This window comes from Xenopus laevis, chromosome 4L (assembly GCF_017654675.1).
Source record: "Xenopus laevis strain J_2021 chromosome 4L, Xenopus_laevis_v10.1, whole genome shotgun sequence".
Classification (NCBI taxonomy): domain Eukaryota; kingdom Metazoa; phylum Chordata; class Amphibia; order Anura; family Pipidae; genus Xenopus; species Xenopus laevis.
The window spans coordinates 22726643-22753320 of record NC_054377.1 but is presented as its reverse complement, the minus strand read 5'-3'; the positions used below and the strand labels follow the sequence as shown (position 1 = coordinate 22753320).

Genomic DNA, 26678 nt, shown 5'->3' with positions numbered 1-26678 from the left:
AGGCAATGGCATACCTAGATATTACCGGGCCCCACAGCAAATAATTTTGCAGGCCCCCAAAATGTCTAGAATTTTACTTATATTTATTGAAATTATTTTGAAGGTATATTTCTATAAAGGATAGGGGTGACCTAGAGCAGCACAAGTTATACAGGTATAGGGCCTGTTATCCAGAATGCTTGGGGAACTGAGGTATTCCAGATAAAGGATCTTTCCATAATTTGGAACTTCATACCTTAACTTAGCTAAAAATCATTAAAACATTAAATAAACCCAATAGGATTGTTTTCCAGGATTGGTGGTTCATCTTCAAGTTAACTTTTAGTATGTTACCGAATGACTAATTCTAAGCAACTTTTCAATTTTCCTTCATTTTTTCTTCTGACTCTTGCCAGCTTTCAAATAGGGTCACTTAACCCATTTAAAAACAAAAGCTCTGTAAGGCTACAAAAGTATTATTATTACTACTATCTTTTACTTATCTTTCTATTCAGACCCTCTCCTATTCATATTCCAGGCTTTCATTCAAATCAATGCATGGTTGCTATGATAAATTGACCCTAGTAACCAGATTGCTGACATTTTTAAACTGGAAAGCTGCTGAATAAAAAGCTAAATAACTCAAAAAACACAAATATTAAAAAAATGAAATCAGTCAGAATATCTCTCTCTACATCATACTAAAAGTAACCTCAATTGTGGACAACCTGTTTAATTATATCTTAGCTGGGATCAAATAGAAGGTAATGTATTGTTATTACAGTGAAAAATAACATTTTGAATTATTTAATTATAATGGAGCCTATGGGAGACGTTTTTCCCGCAATTCTGAGCTTTCTGGATAACAGGTTTTCAGATAACAGATACTATACCTGTACAAAAAACCCTGATAAATCCCAAAAAAGAAAATAGCATGGAGACATTTATTGTAGGATAAGGGTGCAATGTAAAAAAGGTGCAAAGCCTGCTATAGGTCTGGCCACATATACAGTAGCAACCAATGAGCAGGTGGTCACCAGACAGCTGATTGATTGGCCGGGCCAATATTAAACATATTATGGACAGATATATGTGAAAAAAATGGTTATTTTAGCTTTTCTGTTTTGACCATTCTCTGCTCAGTCTGAATACATGAAACATGCACTCAAAGGGAAATTGCACAGGAAATTACATGGATGATCCGCCATCAAATCACAAGCAATTTCCAGCAATTCTTTGGACATTTTGATTTCATTTAGAATTTTTATGTGTACATATGGGTATTGTGTTCCAGCTATACAGTAAAAGTGCCTGTCTCTCTGTGTATATATATAGAGAGAGAGAGAGAGAGAGAGAGAGAGAGAGAGAGAGAGAGAGAGAGAGAGAGAGAGAGAGAGAGAGAGAGAGAGAGAGAAGGGTAAAAGGTTGCCTGGGTGCAACAAGCCCAAAATTGTAAAGGTAGAGATAAAAACGAAAAAGCTTGCACTCACAGGTCTTACGAAGAAATAGAAGTGTTTATTGGATCAAAAAAGAACAATTAACGTTTCGGCTAGTACTCTAGCCTTTCTCAAAGCGCACATACAAACAAGCACCAACCTTTAAAACCCCCAGTGGCGGGAAAGAGGAAGTAGTGATGTCACAGTCACGTGAACAAAGTAAATATACATACAAAACTAAAAATAACCAAAAAAAGTCAAAATACATATACATACTCACAAAAGTATAGCTAAATGTTCTATTACATATACTCAGTACCAATTTCATGATGCGGTTGCAACAATGTTAGACCGGATACATAAAAGTCACTGTTACAAAACATAATCTTTACAAACCAAATGTTACTGATATTGCAGAGCTCTCAGCGTTAGGAACTTACATCGTCTCATTTTGTTTCAAAATATAAAGGAAGTGCTAGTGATTACCAGTCAGTTGGAGCGCAACCCCCCCCCCCCGCAAGGAAAGGCTTCTGCATAGTGTAGCGTAATGGCGGCTCTATTTTTCAGTCGGTAAAGTGTCTCTCTAGGCTTTCAGACGATCCTCGTTATCCATAGGGAACCCAGCGTTGCTGAAGCTGCTGCGCTGAAAGGCCAGCGCTAGGGATGGGCAAATTTTTTTGCCTTATTTCGCCATGGAAATGACGCCCATAGACTTGTATGGCGTTGTGCGTCAAAAAAAAAAAAAAAAAAAAAGCGCAGCAAAAAATTTTGACGCCTATAGACTTTAATCGGCGTCTGCAATATTTCGCCCTTGGTGAATTTTACGCGAAACAAAACATGTCAAATTCGCCCATCCCTAGCCAGTGCTCATCTGGCCAGGATGTCATTTAATGTTTGGCAAAGCAAGAGACCTGCGGCACAACTGATGCAATTGATTAAGTGATCGGTATTTATTCAGCTCACAAACAAAGTGGCAATGTTTCGGGCCTCCACTGGGCCCTTTATCAAGGCTTGATGAAGGGCCCAGTGGAGGCCCGAAACGTTGCCGCTTTGTTTGTGAGCTGAATAAATACTGATCACTTAATCAATTGCATCAGTTGTGCCGCAGGTCTCTTGCTTTGTGATATACAATTTTGGGCTTTGGGCAGTATTGGGCCCGATACCTGAAGGCACCTGACACCAATCCCGTGTTACAGACCTGGAACAGCACTCCAATTTTGGGATTCATGTAATGTTTGGCAGGCTTCGCAGGATCTGCGGTGTTGTTAAGCAATCCACCCTTAGCAACCCGTGTCTAGTATGTTGGAGCGCCCACATCCGCTTGGATAGGGCTATTTCATGGTTCTATTTCTTTAGTTGGTTAAGTATCACAATAAAACTTTCTGTGTCTTTAGTTGGTTACGTGTCACAATAAAACCTTCATTGAAAAGTCTCTCAATCTTTGCACCGATAGTCCCAAGAAAACACTGCGGTGTCGAAAGTGAGGTGCTGGATGAACAGCGTACATCTGGTCAGGCTGTAATGTAGTAGTTGTCAGCAGGCTGTAGGTGGCGTTATAGCCAGCGTCTCAAGGACGGAAGCGTTGTTAGGACGTATACACATAGCAACCACTCACCTTCTTGTGGGAAAGAACAGATGCACTAATGTAGTTATCTGCATATTTTCTGGAGATTCTGCATAAGGGGGTCCAACAGCAGGTCACTGAAATAGGCCAAATAATCTGAAGTAGGTAGAAGCAAGTAGGGGAAAAGATACGAAACAGGTATACATAGGAACAGCGAAAGGGGGGAATGGCAAAACGAGGTCACCTTGGTCTGCCCATAAGTCATGACCCTGGAGGAGAGGCCCTTGATGGCTGCCTTCGATGGAACAAACAATATGATGGTATTTAAACACACGTTTAGAGATGTGTTATATAAATTTTCAGGCAGGGTCAGCACTCTCGTATCATACGGGGTGGCCTAAATTACAGAAAGATTGCTTATCTGGAATGCCCCAGGTCCCGAGCATTCTTGATAATAGGTCCCATACCTGTATAATGATGTTGGGTTCCTGTTGATGCTGCTCAGAGCACTTCTTGGGAAGTATACTCCAAATACTCTTCTCAACTGGGAAGGAATATGACTAGATGGCTGACTCTATTGCCAAGCATAGTTTAGCTTTGTAATCCAAAATCTGTTTAGGCAACCAGATGGCTTTTTTTCTTCATCTAAGCAAAGCATTCAAGAAAGAACGAAACATGTGTTTCCTCCATTGGCTTTCCCTGGACAGCTCACTAGATCCTTTTGCAGAGAGAGAAGACAATGAATCCCTTCCAATATCTTTCTCAGCACCACTTCATTAGAGCCTTTTGTATAACAAAGGCACACGCATCCATTCCATCACTTTTCCCAATACAGGTATAGGTTCCGTTATCCAGAAAGCTCTGAATTACGGTAAGGCCATCTCCCATAGACTCCATTATAATTAAATAATTCAAATTTTTAAAAATGATTTCCTTGTTTTTCTTTGTAGTAATAATACAACAGTACCTTGTACTTGATTCCAACTAAGATTTAATTAGTCCCCACTTCAAGCAAAGCCCATTTGGGGTGCTTGTTTGCTCTCTAAGGGCTCTTACACACGGGCAGTTTGTCCTGCGCTCCCCTGTGTTGTGCTTTCTTCCTTACTAAAGGCAAACCAATCCTAATATTTAAATATATTTTTAGTAGACTTAAGGTATGGTGATCCAAATTACAGATAGATCCCTTATCCGGAAAACCCAGTGTCCCAAGCATTCAGGGGCGTAACTATAGAGGAAGCAGACCCTGCGGCTGCAGGGGGGCCCAGGAGGTATAGGGGCCCCATGAGGCCCTAATTCATATACAATTTCAATAAATATTGGAGAAACAAGTCACCCTCTAAACATTTTGGGGGCCTGAAAAATAATTTGCTGTGGGGCCCAGTGATTTCTAGTTACGCCACTGCAAGCATTCTGGATCTGTAGAGAGTAATCAGGTGCACACCCGGGCCCTTCGGATTAGATCCCGCCTGGTGCACAGACCTGAAGGGAGACGGAACTTCCAAATCCAAGTAGCAAGAAATTAGGACCGACATAAAAGGCGATTCAAACAGGGGTCAAGACGCCCCTTATGCGTTTATTGCGTCACAACGTTTCGGGGGCGATCCCCCTTCGTCAGGTGATTTCTTGCTCCAAGCATTCTGGATAACAGGTCCCATATTTGTACCTGCTGATCAGAGCCTTTGCATAACAGAGAGAAGGCATAGACATCCTATTGTTCACCTTTCTCAGTACCAGCTCCATGTCTTCTTTACTGAATTAAACATTCTTTTGTGTAACTTCCTCTGGATTCCAACTTTTGTCTTTTTTTTTCTTTTTACATTTAAACCCTTTAACATTTTTCAGTCTCCTTTCATAAGAGCTTCACTCAACATCTCAACGTCCCTTGCTGCTACAATGACAGCTTTATAGATCTGTCACTCTTGCTCATTATAAAAAGTCTTTGCTTCACATCTTCCATTACATATTTTAAGAGTATCAGCAAAGGAAGTTTCTGAATTTCAATCCCCAGAGCTTTGATAATAGTCTGTTATAGAAAGGGAAGATGCTGGGGGTGGTAGTACAGTCATCTCTGATGGACTGCCACATGGATTTGGCACGGGTGGAATGTTTCTGGCTGAAACAAGTGGTCAGTAATCACAAATATTGATTTTGTTGGGATGGGACTAGAAGCGTAGAAGCTTGTACCATTCCTAATTAAACATATTTTGTTTCTTTTCCAGGTAAAGGAACATCCAGGCTCCGAGTGACGCTCCAGTGTGGAATCCCTAAAACAATCAGCCATGTAAGCTTTACACTTAATAAACAAGAATTTCACAGTGGGTACAACAAGTTATCTGTGCTGTTGATGAAGCACCCCTAATCCTGGTGGTCCCCGTTCAAATTCTTCTCTTTCTCATTGGCTCCCTGGCTAATATGTCAGTGTAATTCTTTATTATTCTCTTTGGATCTTTTCCTGTCCTTGCCCTGTCTTATCTCAAGGTTCCATAATGACACATTTAGGGTTTCGAATACAATAGTTTTAGGATCTGTAAGTCAGAATTCTTGGGGCCTGGGGTTTTCCAGGTATCTTATACCAATGTCTAGGGCCTTATTTCTTAAAATTTGAATTTGTGTACTTTAAGGGGGGTTATTTATCAAAGGTCGAGGTTTTTTCTACCTTGAATAAACACACAACTCGAATGTTTGCTTATTTATGAAAAAACCTGAATATAAAAAAACTTGATTGAATGCAATCGGGGGGAAAACTGGAATACCTCAAATTTATCTAGTTATAGGCATGAATAGCTCAAATTTATTGAGTTTTCAAGCGCAAAAAAACCCAGAAAATCATGAAGGCAAAAAACTTTCTTGAAATGGTTAAAGGGACCTCTGCCATTGACTTCTACATGACCTCAACAGATTTTAGCTGGATTATTTTCGGATTTGGGGTTTTTGCAGCTTCGGGGCATAACAAATCTCCAAAAATTCAAGTTTTTTTTACCCTGAAAAATTCAAGTTTTTACTGAAACCACAACTCAACCTTTAATAAATAACCCCCGAAAGAGTTTTTTTTCTGCTCAATACACTAGCGATGTTGCCCCCTTTTGACGCAATCCAATGCTGATATTTAAGCGGGAGAGGCCGGGCGGCATCTGGGCTGCTGCCTCGGACGGCAGCAGCCCCAGGTTTGGTGCTGCTTTTAGATGCCAACTTTTTTTGAGCTTTTATAGCTTAATAAATACTTTATTTCATGTAAGGTTTCGAGTTTGTTCGCTTTAGCTAAAAAAAAAACCCCAAATTGCGGTAAAGATCCCAATCTGAGCGTTGATAAATTGGCCCCCTGTTGTAACCAGGTCCTTTAAGAGAGGATATTGTCCTCCTGAAATATTATGAAGTGTTCTCTTTGTAAACAATCCACTCTTTTTGCCTGGTTGCAATTTTTGTACTATCTTCTGACTTCTTAGTAGATTCTAATAGGAATTGACTCATGTTGGTGCGAACAAGTTACAAATGTTACCCAGTTTGGTCATTTCATCTGTATGTGCTAGCTTTGTAGATAATCAAGCCTGGACTGTTATACCATATTCTGGTAGCTGGTAGAGATTTACTATAGGTGATCGAGTCCAATCTTCAAATAATTGTTAGCATGCAGGTTTCTTTGTCCTTGGGGCCAATGGCGCAGTCCATGGGGATTCTTTTTTAACGGCAGTTGTCTGTGTAATAGCAAACATAAATTGTGTAGGCACACAGACAATGTTTAACCAGGTTCAGTAACCCATAGCGTTCAATCAAAAAACTTTTTTTTTTTTGTCTCAAAATTTTTCCCATACTAGCAAGTATCATGATAGGGAAATAATGTGGTAATTCAAATACAAGATTCCAAAGGGCTTTGGATTTGTACATAGTGTAGGTCTGCTGTACAAAATACTTCAACTGTAGTATTGGATTTTTGTTAAATTCCTTACTTAGAGAGTAAGAGAGTTGTGGCTCAGCTGGTGGGGCTCAAGATGTCTGTGCCCACCCTGTGTTTGTGTGGGCCCCTGTTTTCTGAAGCCTTGTAATTGCTCTGTCCCATTAGGTTCCCTTCATTGATGTTGGTATCTATCCATTGAAAAGCTGCAGTAACAGGTGAGGTGCAGAGCTATCTCTCACCCTCCGTCCTGCTCTATTAATGACTGTTAATCTTATGCCGACACATAGAGCTATCTCTCACTCTGAGCCACTCTAACTGCGGCAAGTGCTGCTATCCGTCATTCTGGTTTTCACACGCGGCTATCTCGTATACTCCACATTCCCTCTTGTTGCGAGGAGCAGAGCTATCCGTCTTCCTAATACTCCTAATGACTTGTGCAGCTATCTCTTTTCTTATTCTTCTCTTCCTGAGATGCACATGGCTATCAGTTCTTTGCTATTAACACGGCTCTCCTAAAAGAAACAATGGCCTTTTGTGCTTTCTGACTTCTACAACATAGCGCCCGGCAATGTGTCATCATGCTTCCATAACAGGGAAAAATAGTATTTAGCTAAAAATATGATATAAAATACTTGGGCTGCTGGAGATATGTCTAAAGCAGGGGTCCCCAACCCGTGAGCCACATTCAGATGTAAAAAGAGTTGGGGAGCAACACAAGTTGCCAAATAAGAGCTGTGATTGGCTATAGTGTTGTTTGGCAGCCTACAGGAGACTTTTTGGCAGTACACGTATATTTTATTCAACCAAAACTTGCCTCCAAGCCTGGAATTAAAAAATTAGAACCTGCTTTGAGGCCAGCGAGAGCAACATCCAAGGGGTTGGTGAGCAACATGTTACTCAAGAGCCACAGGTTGGGGATCATTGGTCTAAAGCTACTGGACTTTTTGAGGCTGGACTTTCATGCCGAAGAAGCTTGGATACATTTTCAAGAATATTCAGAAAGTCCTGTTGCATTAGACTTATCTCCTCTAGACACTGTATATTGTGACCAAGACTAATAAAATCCTTCATAGACAGACAAACCTTTTAGTATGATTTAGAGAGTGATATTTTGAGACAATTTGCAAATGTTTTTTATTTCTTTTACTATTTGTGGTTTTGAGTCATTCATGTTTTTATTCAGCACCTGTCCAGTCTGCAGTTGCAGCAGTCTGGTTGCTAGGATCCAAGTTACCCTAGCAACCATGCATTGATTTGAATAGGAGACTGGAATATGAATAGGACAGGCCTGAATAGAAAGACGAGTAGTAAAAAGTAGCAATAACAATACAATTGTAGCCTTACAGACCATTTGTGTTTAGACCCCCGTTGGAAAGCTGGAAATTGTCAGAAGATTAAACAAAAAAAAATGAAGGCCAATTGAAAAGTTGCTTATAATTAGTCATTTTATGAGACTAAAAGTTAACTTAAAGGTGAACCACCTCTTTAAGAATGGGATGAAGGCAGTGAAGTGCCAACTTCCAGCATTATTTTACCCACGATTATACACTATACGGTCAAAGGTACGTGGGGACCTGCCTATTGAACATTTCATTTCAAAGCCAAGGTTATTAATATATAGTTGGAGCTCTTTTTGCTGGGAAAGTTTCCTCTAGATGCTGCAATATTGTTGGTGGGATTTTCTTACAGTACATTGATACATAAGAGGCTGGGCACTGATGTTGGGGATCAGGCCTGGTACAGATCAGTGTTCCAATTCATCCTACAGGTGTTCAGTTGGGTCGAGGTCCTATCTCTGCAAGTTAATTCACTTTGTCTAACATCTTCTATATCCCCCAGCTACCCTTTCACCCATTCACGATCGTGTCCAATATACACAGATTTCAGACAGGAGCAATACATGCACTTGTAGGCTACATAAAATAAACTTCAAGATTAAAAAAGCTTGCACCTGCGTAAGGATACCTATTGATGAAGTGCACTTAAAAGACCTCTGAAGTTACTGCCTTTTCCTGAAATAGCGGTTCTAGGGTTCCCCTGCATCACTAAATGTAACTGTGCTCCATTCGGAATGGAAAGCAGGAAGGAAAGAGAAAAGTTCTTCCCCAGGTACCATAATGAATGGGATTTCGGCAATTGACTGCAGGAAACAGCGGACATAAATTACCCCTTATGTGTTTCTTAGCCATGGCAAATTTGCCCAAATCTGTAATACATTTATCCATCTTTCTATATGACCCCCTAAAACAATGAGAGACAGTGACTTGTGCCCAGCAACTGCTGGGGGGCAGCATGAAAATATGTCTTTTTCACAGAGTTATTGGGTCCCTCAAACATTTTTTTGCTGTGGGGCCCAGTACCTTCTGGTTATGTGCTGATGAACTGCTGCTTTTTGCCCTTGAGAGAAAATTACAGCAGATTCAAAGCCACAGCTACTTAATTTTTTTGCGATTAAATTCAGTTAAAGGAGAAGGAAAGCTACTGAAGCAGTTTATAGCCAATATATTAGCCACAATAGTGCAAGCTATAAGACTATATTTATTCTGTAGAATGCTTTACCATACCTGAGTAAAGGGCTCTAGAATCTCTCTATTTGTTTAGGTAGCAGCTGCCATATTAGCTTGGTATGATATCACTTCCTGTCTGAGTATCTTCCTGCTTACTCATAGCTCTGGATTCAGATTACAGCAGGGAGGAGGGGAAAGGGGAGAGGGAGAGAGGAGCAAACTGAGCATGCTCAAGCCTGTTCCCTGGAGGTTTAAGCTGAAAGAAGGAAGTCTGATACATAAGCCCATGTGTACACAATAGAAGGAAATAAATGCTGTGTTTCTTCTAACAGAGGACTCAGAGCAGCATTATTTTGAGGTTTTACTGGTGTATTTATATAAACCTTTCTGATAAAGCTTTCTTAGTTTTAACCTTTCCTTCTCCTTTAAGCAGCTTCCAAGCACTTTTCTACTGAGAACCTGAGGGTGTGCAAAGCATATCCCCATTTAACCAGTAGTTAATAGTCCTCTTATTTGCATGCTCAGTGCATGAATATAAAGTGGATTCTATCTCCCCTCTCTGTTGTTAATTCCCAGCTTCATCGGCACCGGATCAGGATGCAGATCTGTGAGCAGGAATTGGGGAAAACAAGCCGAGCGCACTTTCCTTTCTGTGCACGTCGTATTGTCTGACAGCCCATTCACATACATCACAAATAACGTTGGCCTGGCAGGAGAGTCACCTAATGGAGTAGATCCATTTGAAACCTTGCTTAGTGGGCTATTCTTTCATCTCGGCTGCCCTCTGGGTTGCGACTGCAATATAATGGGGTCAGTGGCACTAAGTCTTATGCGATAAGAGGGCTATGCCTCACGCAAGATTCCTGTAATCCGCATATTGGATGCTTCAGGAAATCCTGGATAGACCACCTGCATGAATATATATATTTATTAGAGCCATGCAGCTTGCTTACCTGCCAATGTCGGTGTAACCAGATTGCAATGTATATCCCAGAAGCAATGTCTCGCTCCATTAAACATTACATTGTATTAACTTGTTGTTTTTACAAAAAATACATAAGATTTGTACTTGCCCATATTCAAGGGTAATTAGTCATAACTAATAATGTTGTCTCCAGTAAATACCAAATCCTGACCTGTGTTTGATCAGATTTTCCATAACTGTCAGAAAATACTGATACGGAATCCCTTAATAAGAAACCTGATATCCAGACAAACTCCAAATTAGGGGTTTGACATGCATTTGAGATGCAGTTTGAGTGAACCTAAATACATTAGCTAGTTGATTCCATTATATTGTGCCTGGTTGGACTGATCATTGTTCAGAGTTGAGTTTCATTGCATTATGTTTTCTCATATGCTCTTTTTTTTCACACTCTGCATGTCTCCGTAAAATTCTGTGTGTAAGAACGCTAACTGCTTCCCAAAAGTGAAAAACCAAACTTACTGGGGCCCCTGTTGAAGGCAAAACTTATAAATGAAAATAAAAAACAAAAATATTTAAAGGACAAGGAAAACCAGTCTAAGGGGCAAAATCACTAATCTGCGGAGTTGCGGTAGCGCAGGCTTCACCACACTTCGCCGCACTTCGCCAGGGTGCCGCTAATTCACGAAAATCCGAAGTTGCACTCAGGGAGGCGAACGGTAGCGAAGTTGCGCTAGCGTTAATACGTCAAGGAAAGCGAAGTTACGCTAGCGATGCCTAATTTGCATAAGGCACCAAGTTAAAGTACAATGGACGTATATGGAGCAGCAAATACATTACACTACACAAGCCTGGGAAAGCTTCATAAAATAAAATAGAGTTGTTATTTTGCCCTATACATGTGCCCACTGTATAGTTTATTTGCCATATGTTAGGAAATGTAGGGGGAAGGAGAGTACCCCCCAAAAAAATTTACGATCTTTTTCAGCCTATCACCCTTAAAAAAGGAAAAGACTCCAGCGTTTTTTGGGACTTAGAAAAAAATTTCAACTTTTTTCTAAGCAATCCCTATCTACTCTATTGCACTTTGCCTGGTCTGAGGTGGCGAAGGCAAGTCTGGCGCAAGAGGTAACATTCAGTAAAATGTGCAAGTTAGTGAATTAGCGTAGTTACGTCCAATCGCCATAGCGCAACTTCACCTGGCGTAAGGGTGCGAAGTAGCGCTAGAGTAGTTCCACTTCGCTAGCAAATTTACGCCAGCACCCGTTAGTAAATCAGTGAAGTAACGAAATGACGTCACGCTGGCGAATTTGTTAGCCGCTTCGCTCTTTAGTGAATTTGCCCCTACGTTGGTGCAAGGGACATGTGAGGAAGGTAAGAAAGATGGCGGCAAGGTGCTGCATTTTGTCCTAAGGGTCAAGACACACAGGCAGATTCAGGGAGATTAGTCGCCCAGTGAAAATCTCCTCATCTTCGGGGCGACTAATCTCCCCGAACTGCTTCCCCTGCATTCCGGCCGGCTAAAATGTAAATCGCCGGAGGGATGGCACTTGGATCAATTTGTATTCCGAAGTCGCCTGAAGTTGCCTCACGAGGAAACTTCGGGTTGTCTTCAGAAAATGAACTCCACAATGCGGCTGGTGCCATGCAACGAAACGCATGCGACGTGTAGGATGTTCTGAAGAAACAGAAAATGAAGAAGAAATCGCAGGTAAGAACTACATTTAACCGACTTCACTTCCTGTTTCTTCAGAACATCCGACACGTTGCATGTGTTTCGTTGCATGGTGAAGTGTCGGCACCAGCCGCATCGCGGAGTTCTTCCCTAAAAGTGAATTGGGCTTTTCTTGTCTTGTTGCAGCCATAGAACTTTCCCCAAGAAGTTGCCTGCCCAAAGTAAAATACTGAGCCTGCCTCATAATTAAACACAGTGGGTTCAAAAGGGTCTCATATTGTAGCCTACACAGTAAATCAGTTCCCCAAAGTGCCATCATGGTTTAATAGAGTCCACAGAAGACATGACATTAGTAGGGTAACTGCCATTGTTCGTTCCTACTATTCATACAGGTATGGGATTCGTTTTCTGGAAACCCGTTATCCAGAAAGTTCCCAATTTACAGAAAGGCAGTCTCCCATAGATTCCATTTTATTCAAATAATCCAAATCTTTAAAGGAGAAGGAAAGCTACCGGGGCAGTTAGACCAGTAGATTAGCCACAATAGTGCAAGCTATAAGACTATATTTAGTATTCAGAATGCTTTGCGATACCTGAGTAAACAGCTCTAGAAACTCTCTCTGTTTGTTTAGGATAGCAGTTGCCATATTAGCTTGCTGTGACATCACTTCCTGCCTGTGTCTCTCCCTGCTCACTCAAAGCTCTAGGCTCAGATTTCAGCAGGGGAGGATAGAGGGAGAGAAAAGCAAACTGAGCATGCTCAAGCCCTAGCCCTGGAGGTTTATGCTGAAAACAGGAAGTCTGATACAGAAGCCCGTGTGTACACAATATAAGGAAAGAAATGCGGTGTTTCTTTTGACAGAGGACTTTGAGGGTTTATTTTTTATCTGTAATAATAAAACAGTAGCTTGTACATGATCCCAACTAAGATATAATTAATCCTTATTGGAAGCAAAACCAGTCCATTGCAACATGATTTTCTAGTAGACTTAAGGTAGGAAGATCCAAATTACAGAAAGACCCGTTATCCAGGAAGGCCCAGGTCCCGAGCATTCTGAATAACAGGTCCAGTCTCTTATTCAAATCAATGCATGGCTATTAAAGTAATTTGGACTCCAGCAACCAGATTGCTGAAATTGCATACTGGGGAACTGCTGAATAAAACATGAAATAACTCCCACACAAATAATAAAAAATAAAAACCTACATCATACTAGGGATGCAGAACCGAATCCAAATCCTAATTTGCATATGGAAATTAGTGTCAGGGAGGGAAATTGCGTGACTTTTTGTCACAAAACAAGGAAGTAAAAAACGTTTCCCCATCCCACCCCTAATTTGCGTTTGTAAATTAGGCTTTAGTTCGCTATTAGGCCGAATCTTTTGCAAACGATTCGGGGGTTCGGCCGAATCCAAAATTGTGTGTTCGGTGCATCCCTACATCATACTAAAGTTAATTTAAAGGTGAACAACCCCTTTAAGCATTACTGGGCAGCGTTTCCTTATTTTAAAAGCAGGGACTACCTCGCTTAATGTTCGGATCTGATGAGCTGACAGCTAGAATATCCACTTTGCTTTCCCCAGGTAAATAAACACAGCACTGCAGCAGCTATGTCCCACGGGGCAGCCGGCAAATGCATTTTATTTGATGGCTATTTAGACACATCCACACTCTCCAGCCAACAATTAAGTACCACGGCATCTGGGGAATGCCTGCTGCTCCGAGTAATTTGATTCAGCGCTAGAGTACCTAAATGCTCATATGCTGAATTAAATGGGCAGTATTTCCACAACATAAATCGCTCCAGCCCAAAAGGCCTTACTGCAGCATTTATTGATATGTATGGAAATGTCCTGACATCTTGATGGGAATTAAAATATAGAAAACAGTCTGTGCTGAATTACCAGACTTGCAATCATGCTTCTCCTCCTGGCCTATAGAATTATATTTACTAATGGACTAGTACACCAGCATGGAAGCTCCTAAAACTCTGTATCCAATATATTAAAAACCCCCTCTGCTTAAGCAATTACTTAGCTTTGTGTTCAGCAGCTCTCCAGTTTGAAATTTTAGTGGCTATCTGATTGCTAGGGTTCAAAGTTACCTAGCAACCAGGCAGTGATTTGAAAAAGAAACTGGAATATCAATAGGAGAGGGTCTGGACAGAATAAGTAATACAATATAAAATAATAACCACTTGAAAAAGGATCCATGATGATCCGAAACATGTTGTGACAATAAAGGAATTTTGCAGCCAAGTCTGCGGATTGTAATGCTCCTTCCTATCCTACAATTGTTGCATGAATATAAAATAATAAGTAATATATAGTAATATATAATAATATAAGTAATATATAATAAAATAAGATACAATCAAATTGTAGCCTCAAAGAGAAATAGTTTGGTGGCTGCTGGGGTCAGTGACCCCCATTTGAAAGCTGAAAAGATTAAGAAGAGGAAATCAAATAAAAACTGTAAAATATGAGGGCTATATGTTATAGAATTGGCCATATAAGTTAATTTAAAAATGAGACACACCTTTAAAGGGTTTTCCCTGTTAATCAGCATTAAAGGGATAGTGACACATTTCAGGAACAGGAAGGTGCCCAGCATTAATTCCCCATTTAAAAGGTATTCCCTGACTCTCACCAAACCCTCTGCTGCTCTACTGTGGTTTTTAAAGGAGAAGTAAAGCCTAACTAAAGAAGTAGGTAGAATGTTGTACATTATGTTTTGGGTTTCTGTACCAGCCCAAGGCAACCACAGCCCTTTATCAGTAAAGATCTGTGTCTCCAAAGATGCCCCAGTAGCTCCCCATCTTCTTTTCTGCTGATTCACTGCACATGTTCTGTGCTGCTGTCACTTACTGAGTTTAGGGACCCACTCACAATATACAGTACACATAGAATAGAAATGTCACAATATAAGGCTGATTAGTAATTAATACAGATAATTTCTACATGGCAGCACAGAAACCAATTAGCATCAGAATTTAATAATCAGCCCTGTAGCATCATCTTATATTACAGACCAACCTCATTTTCTGATGGATAATTAGTGACGACCCCTAAGCTTAGCTTCTTAACAACTGCTCAGAGCCCACTGAGCATGTGAGTGTCACAGACAATTTCCAAGATGGTGACCCCCTGTGACAAGTCCTGGGTCATTGCTGCTATTGACAAGCTGAAACTTTAGGCTGGTGCAATAAGGTCATTATATAAAATATGGCATTTTTAGCCACATTCATTTTTAGGATTTAGTTCTCCTTTAAAGGGGTTGTTCACCTTTAAATTAACTTTCAGTATGATGTAGAGAGCGATATTCTGAGACAATTTGCAATTGGTTTTAATTTTTTATTATTTGTAGTTTTTGAGTTATTTAATTTTGTATTCAGCAGCTCTCCAGTTTGCAGTGTCAGCAATGTGGTTGCTTGGGTCCAAATTAACCTAACAACCATACATTGATTTGAATAAGAGACTGGAATATGAATAGGAGAGGATGTGAATAGAAAGATGATTAATAAAAACAAGCAATAACAACAACTTTGTAGTGTTACAGAGCAATTAGGGTAAAAATACTGTCAGAGGGAGACAGGGTGAGAGGGAGCAAATGAAGGTGACTCCTTAAAAATGAGTGTATAGTGGATTGGGGTTTTTTTCTGCTTTATAAGCCCAGTGGGTAACAAGGATGTAGGGGAGTTGGTTTTACCAGGAATTGAAGAGTTACAGCAGGGAATTGTAGCAAGGAAAGAATTGACTTGTCATCGAAATTGCCTATTGGGTATGCAGACTCAAACCATATTCCTTAGGGCAATAAATATGTAGAAACGTTGCCTTTTTCTGCTTTAATTCATTTTGCCGATTGGTAGGGTATTATTTATGGATTACAGGTGGCACGACGGAATAAAAACAGAAAGCATATTTGGAAATTAAAATGCACACGGGTATGTCGTCTTGGCAGAGACTTAAGACAACATTTAACTCTTTATGTGCCAGGCCCTTCTGATTTTGCCATGATCCGTCAAGCAACTAAACATTGGATAAAATAAAATGCACCTGGAAACGTAGAATCTACAGAGCCTAAATGGTCCTTTAGTGTCAGTGCTGAATGTTGTAAGACGTGTGGCATTTAAAGAGGTAGAGGAATGGTGGAGCAGCCCAGGACGGATCTTGTAAACTCACAGGCTAATGGTTTATGAGAGAGCAGGGTAGACAGAGGTCATTGGAGGCTGGGAGTGGGTGATTTGGAGAACACTTAGAGTTGATGGAAGTCAAGATGAGCAGTGAAGATAAATGTCAAGATTTCCAAGTACATCTCGAAGCTGATTTGCTATATTAACCTGTTTGTGGCTGAGTTATCTTTTGGCCTCGAAGTAGGTTAATGATCTTTCAGCTGGATCTGCTCAGTAATTGGGATTTGCTGAAAATTTAGAAACCTTTTGACTCTTCTCACGCTGCCCTCTGCCTGCTTCAACATGTTCAGGTGTTCCTGTCTCACCGGCTGCAGAAATTGCCCATTTAACTTTATGCCCCAGAGCTGACTTGAAATGGAAAAATGCACCTGCTTTGAAAACTATGCTTAGATCATGTACGCATAATTTGCAGGCAGGGGAAACGGATTTGAGGAGCAGAGAAAGGGGATTTCATTTATAGGATCTAGATGAATGTCTCATTTTTATCCTGCTACTTGGCTGCCAGCAGGTTACAAACTGAGTGCGTACGAAACTGACATTGCATTGATCTAATCAGATGTCATAGGACTCATTTACTAATGGCAGGCACAAATACTATGCTCTCTGATGCCTGCAAAATTGTGCCCATCACTTGCAATGCCCATTGCTCTTCTGTCTGGCTTGAATGCATTGTAGTTGTGCTCTACAACATTCTTCAAATTGCACCTTGCATTCCTTTTAAAAGTAAAACAAGTTCCCCAGTGGAAATCCTTTTATTCATAGCCTCCCCATGCAAAAATGGCACCCTTGTCACCTGGTTGCACCCTTGATTTGCACCCAAAACTGTAAGGTGGCAAAGATCATTGTGGGCAAAATACATAATGTGGTGTTAGGCTTCGCCATCAGTAATAACCTATGTATATTACTGAAATAGAATCCATCCATTGGATGCAGCCTAGTGAAATATAGGAAGCTGCACTGTGGTTCTCCAAGTAACAGGTTCTCTCGTCGGATCCGTCACATGCGACAATTCGCAAAATATTATAGGAGTGATAGAAAAATTGCAGGTACAAACTACAGGTATCCAACACAACTGTCGGATGTGAACGCTGCGTCTTCATCTGTTGTGTTGGGTGTAGTTTGCACCTGCAATTTTTCTGTAACTCCCATAATATTTGGCACCTTGTGACTCGGTGCATGCAACGGATGAGACGAGAATCGTCCATAGAGTTCAGCCTTTATCAGTAAACCTAATAAACTACCTATAGATGGCGAAGGCACTTTGTTAAAGGAACAGTAACACCAAAAAATGAAAGCCTCTTAAAGGAATCGCAGTATAATGTAGTGTTGCCCTGCACTGGTAAAACCGATGTGTTTGCTTCAGAAACACTACTAGAGTTGATATAAACAAGCTGCTGTGTAGTCACGGGGGCCACCATTTAAACACAGGATATTCAGTAGATAACAGATTAGTTATGAAGTATCCCATTGTATACTACAGAGGTTATCGGTTATCTGTTGTGTATACTGAGCCTTTTCTCCTTTTTTAGCTTTGAATGGCTACCCCATGGCTACAGAGCAGCTTGTTTATATAATCTATTGTAGAGTTTCTGATGCAAACACACCAGTTTTAACAGTGCAACACAACCGTTTCATTACTTTAAAAGACTTACATTTTTGGTGTTACTGTTTCTTTAAGCTGACCATACAAGGGACAATAGAAGCTGCTGACTTGGGCCTTCCCAGCGGGCTTCTTGACTGGTCAAAAATCACCCAGATATTTAGAATAGAAAATCCCTTTGTAGACATAGCAACTGTACTACCTTTTTTAGCAGTTCCTTGGTTTTGAACCCTCTTAACCTGATGGGTTTGCATTATGATCTGATGATTGGCGTGCATTCAAAGGACCAGAGCAGCATGTGTTGAGCCAGCAAATGGGTGGGCATAGATCTGCTTGTTTGGTGACAGATCTTTACACGTATGGCCAGCTTTATGAAGAACATTTAGGTAGAATGCATTTTCAGTACAATTTCTGTTTATTTTGCCGATGCTGCAGAAAGGTTCATTTAGGGGCCTATGGTCCCTTTGTCCCTATAAGCACAGGAATAATCTGACGGTAACTCAGGCAATGCACAGACACCAAGCTATGGAAGAAATGTTCTGGAGCTGGGGACAGATGTGCCTTATTTGTACATCATTAAATGTTTAAAGGTGTAAATCTAGGAACTGGGGAAGTTCTGCTAACCAAACCTGATGTGTTTCATCTACTAAGGGCCATTCGTTGCCCAGTGCCAACGATTGAACAGCATATACAGGCAAACGTCCAGTTGTAGGGTATTACAGAAGAGGTACAGTAAGCACACACACAATTTGCATATATACAGATGCACACACACATACACACTCATATTAGGGATGTCTAATGGCGCCTAAAAGCTGGGGAAACATTCAGTGAAAGCACTTATCAACACACAGCCTGCTCTCCAGATATTAAAAGCATTACTTATCATTACAACAGCCTCTTCCCAGTGGAAATTGAGAGTGATTTTGCCACTTTGAGAGATGGCAGTATCCCTGGGCTTTGATCTAGCGATTTCCCCTCCATACAAACATGGAAGGGGGAGAAGAGCCATTCTGATGGCAGTTTAAAAGTCCCAGAACACAGAGAAGCGAGGAGGAGGGAGGGCCACTTAACTACAGCAATTTGTCTCACACACTTGCTCGGGCTCTGCTACTATTTTTTTCTGTCTCGTTTATAAAAAAAAACTAGGGAAATGCAGTTGGTATTTTCATGGGCAGCACTAAAATGGTGCCAGTGTATGACTGCTGGGAGCAGTTTGGACAAAGTACTCATTTCCAATAGTTGGCAACCCAATGGGGAGGGCTTCTCAGTAATGGAAACTCCATAATAACCCCATCCCCATATGCATATCTGACTTCAAGGAGTCAGTGGCTGCTGTAGGGGGCCTGCTTTTTTTTTTTTTTTAGCAGGGGACTAAGTGGACTTTCCAAAGCTGACAAACCCCATGGGACATTATACAGACCTAATGCTCATAGGATAATTTGACAGCAAGGCATCATATTGAAACATTTACCTAATCCCATAGTGACTTTCCATTCACCATTTTGATCTAATTTTACACAGGAAAAAAACATTATAAAATATGATAGATCACATGATCCCATTGACAATTGCAGTCCATTCATTGTGTTTGTGCAACTCTAATGCTACTTATTACGTCATCTTGACCCAACGCCAGTGTATAAATATATATATATTGTGTGCATGTTATGCACTTTTATAATGCCAGGTGTATTTCTAGCCTTGTTAAGGCTAGTGGTGGGTTTATTTAGGTTAGGGGTTTATCTATGGCAGGAGTCGTCAACCTTTATTACCTGTGAGCCACACTTAATTGTAAAAACTGTTGGAGAGCCACAGAAGCAAGAAAAAAATTCCCTGGGGATACCAAATAAGGGCTGTGATGGGCAAATTGTTGACTGTTAGGGCAGAGACACACACGAAGATTCGGGGCGCCTGGTGACAAATCACCTCTTCTTCGGGCGACTTTGGGAAAACTAAGCACTCAGAGTGCCATCCCGCCGGCGATTTAGATTCTAGCTGGCGGGGAGGCAGATTTGTCACTCGAAGAAGAGGCGATTTGTCGCCGGGCGACTAAATCTCCCAGAATCTTGGCATGTGTCTCTGCCCTTAGTCTGCAGGAGGCTCTGTTGAAATAAACCGGTGCCTTTATGCTTCCAAAACTTGAATTTGAGGCAACATCATTGGAAGTGGAGAGCAACATGTTGCTCACATGCAACTGGTTGGGGTTCACTGAAATATGGGTATTGAGGGTCCAGGATGAATAAAACGTAATCAAAGTCCAGTATTTATAAGCCAGTGCTAGATGTACGATTGAAAGTGTTGAATTTGGTCTTGGCAATGTGGGTAGAGTCACACAAGACTAGGGGCCCGAGCTGAAATGTCTTTTGCTGTTCATTGGCTACTCTTTATGCCATTCGGCATAAAGGTATGACCTGTTATCCACAATGCTAGGGACCTGGGGTTTTCCTGATAACAGATCTTTCCGTAATTAGGATCTTCATACCTTAAGTCTACTAGAAAATCATTTAGGGTGACGGCAGACGGGGAGATTAGTTGCCCAGTGACAGATCTGTACTTCAGGCGACTATTCTCCCCAAAATGCCTTCCCTCCAGCAAGAATACGAATTCGCCGGTGGGATGGCATGCCTCACGAGGAAACTTTGGGTGACCGGACATCTGAAGCGATTCGTATGCCATCCTGCTGGCGGGATTCATGCTGGCAGGAAGGCATTATGGGGAGATTAGTCGCCTGAAGTAGAGATCTGTCGCTGGGCAACTAATCTCCCCGTCTGCCGTCACCCTAAAGGGGGCACCACCACCACCCTCTCATGTATTTCATTTATGCGGTTTCACCTCCCATCCCTGTAAATGAGCGCCGTTGTTCCCAGCTTATCCAGAAGTTTCAGTTATCTGTGACCCTGTGATGTTCGAAAGCAAATGTTGAGAATTTTTAATTGTGTTCTAGCTTACCCAGATAAATGCACTTTATATTAATAAGGAATAAAGCAATGTCCTCCGCTCCCCTCTGTCCGATTCAGTGCCGCCTGCATGTGAAGCTTAATTAAACCATAATGCACAGATACAGTGTGCTGATCAGCAGTCCCAGCAAAGTGGCAAGCTGGAAATTAAAGCCAGCACCACTCTAGTAACTTCATTAGCATCGTAAAAAGACTAACGGCTTTACTGATATAAAGGCATGCTGCAAATTCAACACACACATGAGGGCTGCGTTTAAATTCCTTCCTTTTAATGGCACTCCAGCAGCACTTCTAGCCTGCATTACCCTATTGTTCTGTGCAACCCCATACAATTAGGAGCTCTCAGTGGTTTTCCCACTCAGGGTTCATTGTATAATAGGTAGAAGGCATGACATGGGTCCCATAGCAAGAAAATGTCTTTTTTTATATTGCCGGCAAATGGAAATTGACAACAGATGAGTTCAGCACCAACATTTCAGTTTTTTAATGATGAACAAACCACAGTGGGAGAAAAAGCCATATAATGGGAAATAGTACCCCCAAATCTGCATGGGACTGCAATAAGATTTTGGCCATGTGATTTCTGTTGGATCAAGCTTTATTTGTTTCAGGTATGAGATCAGTTATCCAGAATTCTCGGACTTGGGGGCAGATTCCTAAAAGGGCAAAGTGACTGATGCTATCGAAAATTCGCCAGCGTGACATCATTTCGTAACTACACCGATTCCCTAACGGGCGCAGGCATCACTTCGCTAGTGAAGGAGATAGACGCTATTGTTGCTTCGCACTTTCAAGCCAGGCGAATTTTCGATCTGGCGAACGGAAGTAACTCTGCAAATTCAGTAAGATGCAGATTTTACTGAAAGTTACCTCTTGTGCCAGACTTGCCTTCGCCATCTCAGACTAGGCGAAGTGCAATGGATGGATTTCCTCAATTTTTTGTTGAAAATTTTTCTAAGTCCCAAAAACCTACACGGGTACACGGGTTCCCCCCTACATTTCATAAAATATGGCACATAAACTATACACTGGGCTCATGTGTAGGGCAATATAACAACTCTATTTAATTTTATTAAGGTTCCCTGGGCTTGTGTAATGTAATGTATTTGCTGCAACATATACGTCCATTTAACTTTCACTTCCTGCCGTATGCAAATTAGGCAATGCTAGCGCAACTTCGCTTTGCTTGGCACAGTAACGCTAGCGCAACTTTGCCAGTGTTTGACGCCCTGGACGCAAGTTTGCATTTTAGGGAATTAGCGTTGTCCTGGCGAATTTACGCCTGGTGAAGTGTTGTGAAGCGGTCGCTAGCAAATTTGCCCCCTGTTGTTTTCCAGGTTAATGGATTTTTCCATACCTTAAGTCTACTACACAATGATTTAATAAACCCAATAAGCTGGTTTTGCTTCCAGTAAGGATTAATTATATCTTAGTTTGGATCAAGTACAAGCTACTATTTATTAATACAGAAAAATTGAAAATCATTTTTATAAATTTGGATAAAATCAAGTCTATGGGAGACGTACTTTCTGTAATCCGGAGCTTTCTGGATAACCGTTTTCCGGATAATGGATCCCATACCTGTATCCTGCATGGCCTTGCACAACAACATCAGCCACCTGCTCTTGGCTTCCAGATGGTGAGTTGTCCATGTTGTTGCTCTCGCCCAATCCCAAATAGTAGATTTAGACATTATCCTCATAATGAAATCAATCTCTCTCTTTCCAAAAAAACCCCACTTATTTTTCAACCTTTACCTAAACAAAACATATTTAGACCAGTTATCTAGTAATTTTACCTAATAACAATCTCGACACTGATTATTTTTCTCTGTTATTTTTAGATCAAACTCTTAGGGGCACATTTACTAAGCTTGAGTGAAGGATTCGAAGTAAAAAAAACTTAGAATTTCGAAGGTTTTCTTGGGTACTTCGACCTTCGAATAGGCTACTTCGACTACGACTTTGAATCGAACAATTCGAACTAAAAATCGTTCGACTATTCGACCATTCGATAGTCAAAGTACTGTCTCTTTAAAAAAAACTTTGACTACCTACTTTGGCACTTTAAACCTACAGAGCACCAATGTTAGCCTATGGGGACCTTTCTAAGCTTTTTTTGATCGAAGCAAAATCCTTCGATCGATGTATTAAAATCCATTGAATCATTCGATTCGAAGGATTTAATAATATTAATATTTGCGGTAAATCCTTCGACTTCAATATTCGAAGTCGAAGCATTTTACTCCGAGGGTCGAATATCGAGGGTTAATTAACCCTCGATATTCAACCCTTAGTAAATGTACCCCATATTTACATTTGCCAAAGTTTCATTCTTTTATGGGAAATGTCACTTATAAAACATTGACTGAACTTTAAGGTTTCACTTACTCTTATTGTATTATTGCAGTGCACTGTTGATACACAGCATGGTTGAGCTGCTTGCAATAGAAAACATGTTAGGCTGAGGGAAAATAAAGCCTGTTCCCTTTATGGTAAAGGTATGGGACCTGTTATCCAGAATGGGGGTTTCTGGATAATGGGTCTTTCTTTAATTTGGATCTTTATACCTTGTCTTCTAAAACAAGATTTGAACATGAATTAAGTCCAATGGGCTTGCTTGTTTTGCTTTAAATAAGGATTAATTGTATCTTAGTTTGGATGAAGTACAAGGTACTGTTTAATTATTACAGAGGAAAAAGGAAATTATTTTTAAAAATTTGAATTATTTGGATAAAATGTAGTCTATGGGAGATGGGCATTATGTAATTCAGAGCTTTCTGGATAATGGGTTTCCTGATAACAGATCCCATACCTGTAATGGCTTATTTTGTGCAACCCTCATTTTATAAAGACATCTTGATTGCTGCAGTTCAGCTTGGGAGGGAATTTGAGGAGGTGACATTAAAGGAACGGCAATGTGAAGGGGTGGTAATGTAAAAGGGGCAGATCGGGAGTAGAGGTTCAGGGTACAAAGAGCTTGAGGCTGGGGTTTCACTCTGCTACTGAGCAAGGTGTAATTAAAAGTCATGGCGTTCAACTCCATGCCCATGCCCAATCCATGCGCTGCTGAACTTCAACACTCCCCCCCCCATGAAGCAACCCCTGTCCACTTTTCAGTATGGCATTGGGACTTTTCTGCCCAAATCAGGACCACTGGTAGCTTTGTAAGGTTCATATTTCTATGTATTACAGGTGACAATATATTTAATAGGAAAAATGGTATTTAAGTCACACAATAGCTCATGTATAGTTGGGAATTTATGCACAGCCTGGCATAGTGTATCCAGCACTGTGAACAAGCAATGGCTTTGTGGTTCGCTGAACATGTGTATGTGGAAGACTGACCTTGCGCTTAACAATAAAGGCTCTATACTTCATGTCAGGGCTAAGCAACGTGCATTCATTTGTTTAGTACAACAGCCTTGAGTGCTGCTTTGTGCCTGCAATTGTGTAGAAAAATATAATGGCATGAATAGTGATGATAAAGTTAATACCGAGATGCAGATAACTGAATCAAGTCCCCAAAGTGATGCCAGATTCCTTTGTTTACTGAAGGGACTGCTATTTCTCCTTAATCGCTCCGGAAAGGGTCTCTTTGCGTTTTCTAGCTACTGGCGTTTTGATATAGCATTGTGTGCATGGTCCCTGGCGATTTGCCATTTTTACTATGCTCTGACAAAACTAACGACTTGTTGCCGAGACCGGCTTTTAAAAAACGCGGGTGACATATCTTCCCTTGTGTCCCTACCCCATTTGCCACAACATTTGTATAGATAGATGATAGACAGATGATAGATAGATAGATAGATAGATAGATAGATAGATAGATAGATAGATAGATAGATAGATAGATAGATAGATAGGATACATTATCCAGAAACCTGTTATCCATAAAACTCTAAATTACAAAAAGGCTTTTTCCCATAGACTCCACTTCATGCAAATAATCCCAAAATTTTAAGAATGACTTCCCTTTTCTCTGTAATAATAAAACAGTAGCTTGTACTTGATCCAAACAATGATATAATTAATCCTTATTGGAAGCAAAACCAGCCTATTGGGTTTATTTACTGTTTTCATGATTTTCTAGTGGGTATGAAGATCTAAATTATGAAAAGATCCATTATCTGGAAAAGCCCAGGTCCTAAGTGTTCTGGATAACAGATCCCATACTCCCATTCTTGTATATACAGTATGGGGCAGGTTTATCAAGGGTCAAAGTAAAAATCTGAATTAGAATTTTTGAGTTTATTTAAGGCCAAAACTGTCAAATTTGACTAGGGAATTGTTAAAATTCGATATGAGTTTTTAAAAAAAAATTGAATTCGATATTTATCATACACTGGCCCTTTAAGAACTCAAATTTGGCTATTCGCCACCTAAAAACTGCTGAACTGCTGTTTTAGTCAATGGAAAACGTCCTAGTATCAATTTGGAGTTGTTTGTAGCCATCCTGACATTCAAGTTTTTTTTCCGGAGAATCAGGTTTTTAAAACTCGAATCGAACTCCATTCGAATTTGATTAGAGTTTCCGGGTCGATCCTGAAATTGGGAAATTGTATTTTTTTTAAGTATATGGGAGTTTTTAAAAACTCACGTGAACTTCTGCATGTTGTTTGTAGTGGGTGCTAATGAAGGAAACATGCTTAAGCTGATTTATTTCAATTTCTGGTGACAGTTTATATACCCTTTCAATTTTGCCAAACAAACTAGTTAACAGCATGGTAAGTTGTGCCCTCTCTCCGTTCACACACAGTTTCACCGGATCTCAGGATGTCATATGGAGCCTCATTTTCTTGCTATGTGTGCTTAGTTAATGTGTTCAGCTACATACTGTATGCTAGCCCATGTTTTTACATTCTCCAGGACTGGATGATATATCCAATTATATGCCTGTTTTTTTTTTCTTAAATGTGTGTATTTACCTGTCTGGGTGAATAATGTGTGCGTAATGCTTCATGTTTCCTGCGGCTATGTGCTGAAGGCAACAGATGGCATTTGAAGCTCGTCAGCCTGGCACCAGCGGGTTCATTAAAGCATAAATTCAGAGATGCTTTTAGCTCAGTGATACCAATCCAACACTGTGGTGAAGTCTCACTGCCATGGGCAGAGATAGCCAGACTCTTATATATACAGTATATACTGTAAATATATATACTGGTGCACTGGGGCGAGAGCTCACTGAGTTTGAAAAAACACAATTGAAGAGTTTTAGGTTCTGTACTAGGAAAAGAAGCAAAATCAGGAATTCTTATCTCGTAGACAAATAAATGATGTGTGTGTACATTCGTGGGTGAGCAGTATGAACAGTAATGATATTGGCCTTTACATAACTGACAGTTATTAAAGTCAGTGAATAAAATATAGTGCATCTTTATCATGTTTAAATTCTGCTCTGTTCCAGTAATTATTTTGCCTTTGATATGGCTTGCATATATGTATATATATATATAATATATATATATATATATATATAGATATAGAAGAGTAAAGAAGCTCGCACTCGCAGGTCTTATCAAAAACAAAAAATGGTGTTTATTCAATGAAAAGCAACTTTAGTTGCTTTTCATTGAATAAACACCATTTTTTGTTTTTGATAAGACCTGCGAGTGCGAGCTTCTTTACTCTTCTATTCAAATTTTTGGCGTTTTGCACCCAGGCAGTGATGACTTCTTGACGTGTTGTGCCGGCTTCCAGATTACCTTATATATATATATATATATATATATATATATATATATATATATATATATATATATATATATATATATATATATATATATATATATATATATATATATATATATATATATATATATATATATATATATATATATATATATATATATATATATATATATTATATATATATATATATATATATATATTATTTTTTTTTATATATATATACATAATCAAAGAATGCAGCTCATCCCCATGTTGCA

At 40.2% G+C, this 26678-nt stretch overlaps 1 protein-coding gene across 7 annotated transcripts in view; it reads left to right on the top strand.

The window, feature by feature from the left end:
- LOC108713861 (tetraspanin-4) overlaps positions 1 to 26678 on the top strand; it is a 374746-nt gene that overhangs the window by 158455 nt on the left and 189613 nt on the right. For 6 of the 7 annotated variants that reach the window (XM_041589969.1, XM_041589965.1, XM_018257529.2 and 3 more), the window contains one exon: positions 5199 to 5260. The gene's annotated coding sequence lies outside the window, so the exon portion shown is untranslated. Of the gene's footprint in view, positions 1 to 5198; positions 5261 to 7067; positions 7087 to 26678 lie in introns of those variants that run through there. The other variant, XM_041589967.1, reaches the window with a different exon arrangement.